Below are 5,246 nucleotides of genomic sequence, written 5' to 3'. Positions count from 1 at the left end.
CATGTGGATGAAAGTGATCCTCAGTGTCACTGCCAAACAAAAGAGGCAGAGACCAACTAAGCTGGTTCAGTTTCTTAGCATCCTCCCCTAAGACTCGGAGATTAAAGGTTCCAGAGTTGTATCAGAGGTGAAAATCAAACCTTGAACATAGAAGGCTTCAGATAATATTTTAGACTCAAGCTATAGCAAAGCCATGTTTTCCAGCAGAAACCTCAATCCCCAGAGGCTCAGTAACATAGTCTGAGACAAGATCCATGAAAAGATTTAGGAGAGATTTTTAGATAGAATGGCAAAAAACATATCATGGGCCATCAAACATTTAACAACAATGGTAATTTGAAAGAAACATATGTCTTTCACTAGGCAGAAATGTAAAGCTCTGTGAGTTTGATGTAGCAGAGGAACAGTAGTGGCATTTTTAACAGACCATACATTTAGAAAGATAAGAAGTCTTCACTATAAACAAAGAGAGCAGGGCAGGATGCTGTGAAAAGAGCTAATTAGAATTCTCAGATGCAGTATGTGTGAAATAAAACAAACATGCACACAGTTGTACTGAATACCTAAATGCAAAAGTGGCCACATATTAATAAAAAAATGTTTTAGAATGTGGTTTACCAAGATCAGCAGAAATTATAAGAAAAGAGTTAAACAATGTAAATTCAGAAATGCTAGCAGATGTCATCTAGGGTTGCAGGATAGTAAAAACATGCGGAATGGTCGGCCTCAGGAAGAAGAAACGGGGAAAATGGTGAGAGATCAAAGAGAAAAGCAAGGAAGCAAGGAGAGAGAGGAGAGGGGAAATGGTGAAGAGATGAAAAGGAGGGTGTTAGGAAAGAGAAAGAGAGAGAGAGAGAGAGAGAGAGGAAGAAGGGAGGGAGGGAGGGAGAGAGAGAAAAGGGGGAGGAAGAGGAAGAGAAGGAGGAGGAGGAAGAGGAGGAAGAAGATCACAGTACAATGCTAGTAAGATGTTAGTGAAGATCTCAATGCTTTAAAGGAGACCTAAATATTCACATGTGGGGAAAATGCCAAAATAAGATACAAACCAGGTGTCTGGGCCAGCAGGATGGCTCAGCAGGGAAAGGCACTTGCTGTGTAAACCTAGTGATGACTTCCTACCCTACAAAAAGGTTGGCAGGAAGCTGCTTCACAAAGTTGAACTCTAACCTCCAAATCCACAAGGTAACATTTTCCACTGTAGTGCACACAAATGCATTATAATAATAAATAAATTTTTAAATATGTATGATATACACAGTATACATGATATTTAAGATAAGACAAACCAATAATTCTTAGAAGACTATGTAGCAATTTTCTTTGGTGAGAAAATTACGAATTTGATCTAATTCCTTTGTTGTTTAATTAAATTGCAAGTTAATTATGACTACAAAATAAAGGTATCATTGGACTTGAAATGACTCTGCTACTTTAACTTTCAAGGGATGTGACTTATAAAGTGCTCTCAAATATATGTCACACACAGAAGTAAAAGAATAAGAAAAAAGAAATCTTAGGTAAAAGAAACAATATGCTGATATACTAAAATTAGTAATTTATGTTCAGTACAGGTGATAGCTGAAACACAGTGTTCAAAATTTAAGCTGGTAAATGATTTTAATTTAATTTAATTTTTATGTATGTGAGTACACTGTCACTTTCTTCAGACGCACCAGAAGAGGGCATGGATTCCATTACAGATGGTTGTGAGCCACCATGTGGTTGCTGAGATTTGAACTCAGGACCTCTTAATTTAATTTTTAATGATGAAAACAAAAATATATCTAAAAGCAAAGCTTCTGGAAAAATCATTTGTTCTTCTCTGTTTTGTATCGCTCCTCAAATTTGACCTTGGCCTCCTGCCTGGCCTTGCATTTCAACACTGGGTCTCTGAACACATTCTTATAAACAACAGATTTGTCCAAAAGGATCTCCACAGAATACCTTGTGGGCATGAGGTGGCTGTAGTTATAAACTTCCACAAAGGACTTGATTTGGATCGCTCGGCGATTATCTTTTTGCCCATGGCAGCTGTCACTTTTCAGGGATAGCAGTCAATTTCAGCCACCAGGGCATGACTGTGAGGGTGGTCTGAGATACTGTCATCAATGCTCTCCATGATGACGGCTTTGTGTCCGAAGTAGCATCCACTTTCCCGGGTTTCATGAATTTGCCTGTTGCAATAGCAAGCAGCCATCGCCCAGGGGTAAATGATTTTAACGGGAAGATAAGGCAAATCAACACGCATTTATATCTTTATATTTTCAGCTCCTAATCATGTAAAATTGATGATATAAAAACTTTAAAGAGAAGTATAAATATATGATATACATTTTCTAAAATATTAGATGGATCCCAGGAGTCAGCCTGTTGCCCTACTGGGCTGACTTTTAGAGACTCAAACTGTTCTTCCAAAGGTAAAGAGAGGTTTGTCAAAGACACGAAACTACACTGCAGAGGGGAGATTAAACAAGAGGCTGTTACTTCGATTTCTGAAATCCACAGAGAAAGGGACAAGAAGACAAGCAAGGGACCCACATGCCAGGCTCAGGAACTGCACATGGAACGTCCCATTTCAAGGCAGAGACAGAAGATCATGCATCGACAGGAACTGTTCTGAAAGTAACACTGTTGCTGAGGTCTGGCTTTCTTTCTTCTGCCTTTAACAGGTCGACAGTACTGTGGTCTTTTATAAGATTCGTTTGGCAGACACATGAGCCAGTGGTCCCCACCCTGTCTAATGTTGTGACCCTTTAACACAGTTCTTCATGTTGTGGTTACAACCATAAAGTTAGTTTTATTACTACTTTATGACTGTAATTTTGCTACTACTAGGAATTATAATATAAATATTTGAGATACAGGATATCTCATATGTGACTCCTGTAAAAGTGTTGCTTAACCTCCAGAGGGGTCATGATCATAGGTTGGAACTGCCAAATGTGCTCTGTTCCTGATCCATTCAGTAGTTTCTCTTCAGTGATGTGCTTTCTCCAGTGCTTGGATTCCTTATTCTCATGGTGAAGAATATGCTTTAGATCACTATAGCCTTTTTAATAATTATTTCAGAAAAATAAAAATGATATGTATCTGGGGGAGATCATTTGAATCAATGTTAGCCAGAGTAAAAAGCATTGATTAAAGGGCAACTTTGGTATGAAAATAACATGGAAAGTTGATACCTACAGTTACAGTCTACTATGGTATAAGACAGTACAGGACTAATTCCACAAAGACGTATAGTGCATATTTATATAGAACAAGGTAATAACATAAAATGTGGTTTAGGAATATGCCCTGGATGATAGAAATAAGATGCTTATACCTCTTTAATCTTTCTTTGGTTTTTAAAAGAATAATAAAAACACTAGTAATTATATGCAGACTATTATATAGCAATTATTAGATACCAAAAATAAATAATTCAAATACATGAACTAACTAACTCAATACCCATAGCTCTTGTTATATATATATATATATATATATATATATATATATATATATATCATTGTACTGAATGCATCATATTGCTGCATGGTAGTAATCCAGTAAAAGTGTTTTGGCCATGCAAGCTTTATCACCTGAAGTCAAACCTCAAAACCCATTGGGTGAAAAGACCCTCAACAAACTAATCATTTTCCTCTGACTACTATACATGAACCAATACATGTGTATACATTCCCACACACAGGTAGAGAGAGAGTGTTGGGAAGGAAGAGGAGGGGGAGGAGGAGGAGGAAATGAAAACCAAAAAAGAAGGGAAAAGTGAAAGAAGGAAGGAAGGACAGAGAGATGAGCAGAATAACAATCAGTGTTAGATTTGGATGTGTACAATGGGAATCTGTGATACGTAAGGAGCATGCTGGACAATGAGTGGCAAGTCATCTACTGTGATGTGACTTCCTTCTCAGTTCATGCTGAGGTCTGTGTGCCTCACTTGTCAAAGGAGAGTAAGGAATATGGCTCAACACATTTTTAGGTGACAAGGTCATATCATAGTGTCAAAAGGTTGGACCTGACTGAATGGACTGATTTCACCATGGGCTCATCCTGCTCCTGCAGGACTCAGACAGATGGATAAACCCTAGAAAGAAGGCTAGCATCGTGAGAACTGCTGGGAGCTTGAAATGGGACTGGGATTCAGTCATAAAAAAGAATCACTTTAGGTCATCTTCTTTTGTTTCATTGTATGAAAATATGCCTTAATTTTGTGGGGAATTTTAACTTTTAGAATCCTTGGGTAGCTAAACATGCTTTCATTTTACAGGTATTCATTAAAAATATTAATGCTCCTTTTCTTATTTTTACTGCCTCTGAAGGAACTCATTCTTTTCCTTTACCCGTTTGCTTTGTTTTATTGGTATTTAATTCTAGGAATATTTTTCCATCCAATGCTAATGATACTAAAATTAATGAATAGTTCCTTGGTATAGCAACTGCTTTCTTTATTTTTATTTAGTTATTGATTGTGACAGTCTGAGTTCTTTCTATAACAGCATCTATTCTGCTGTTGTTGCAATAATGAAAAACCTTTTTAAGGATGGAAGGACTCTAATGAATGCTTTCTGCATATTGGGAAGATGGATATCAACTTTATGATCACTAAAGAACAGTTACCTTCACATTTCTAGAAGTCTCTCCATTTTAACCTCCTTTCAAGAAGTATGTCAGGAGTTCATTTCCAGCCTCAACAGAGGATAAACTCAGAAAGATAGTGAATTTCAACTTGTTTTCTATACATGTTGCCCACCTGTACTGTGAGGTGATAACTCATTAAGAACCCTACTGAGAGGGAAGTGATCACAGAGCCAGTGTCCAAACAGGCAGAGCTCACAAACCCACACTACGCAGACCTCTATCACCCTCCTGTCTGTTAGAGACATCTGAACTTTTCTAGTGCTATTGTTTGACCACGGCAGCATTTATACTATAGTTGCTTAATTTGAGTTTTCTGCATAGTCTGCTTGGGCTGCAGTAAGAAGAGATTTTGTCCTGTTTTCTAAAGCAAATAGAGTTCCAATGAGCCACATTTGCCGCCTGTCCACTAACTGTATTGGGGCAGAGCTTTATTTTGGTATTTCTGGACTGATAAGATGTTATTTATCAATATTCTTTAAAGATGGTTATATGTATCAGAGATTCAAGAATATGTTATATACACTGGCATATCTATAGATTTAATAAACGAGTTTCATGAGGCTAGAGGTTTTCTATCATAGAATTGTGTTTCTCCCACTGCCATA

General features: G+C 37.4%; 1 pseudogene; it reads right to left on the bottom strand.

Annotated features, from left to right (window-relative positions):
- Window positions 1-1,784: 1,784 nt before the first annotated feature.
- LOC148005148 (large ribosomal subunit protein eL27 pseudogene) lies at window positions 1,785-2,169 on the bottom strand (annotated as a pseudogene).
- Between the last annotated feature and the right edge of the window lie 3,077 nt (window positions 2,170-5,246).

Source organism: Rattus norvegicus, chromosome 6, assembly GCF_021556685.1.
Source record: "Rattus norvegicus strain SHRSP/BbbUtx chromosome 6, alternate assembly SHRSP_T2T, whole genome shotgun sequence".
NCBI lineage: Eukaryota > Metazoa > Chordata > Mammalia > Rodentia > Muridae > Rattus > Rattus norvegicus.
The sequence above is the reverse complement of the archived record's forward strand: the minus strand, read 5'-3'. Positions and strand labels throughout refer to the sequence as shown.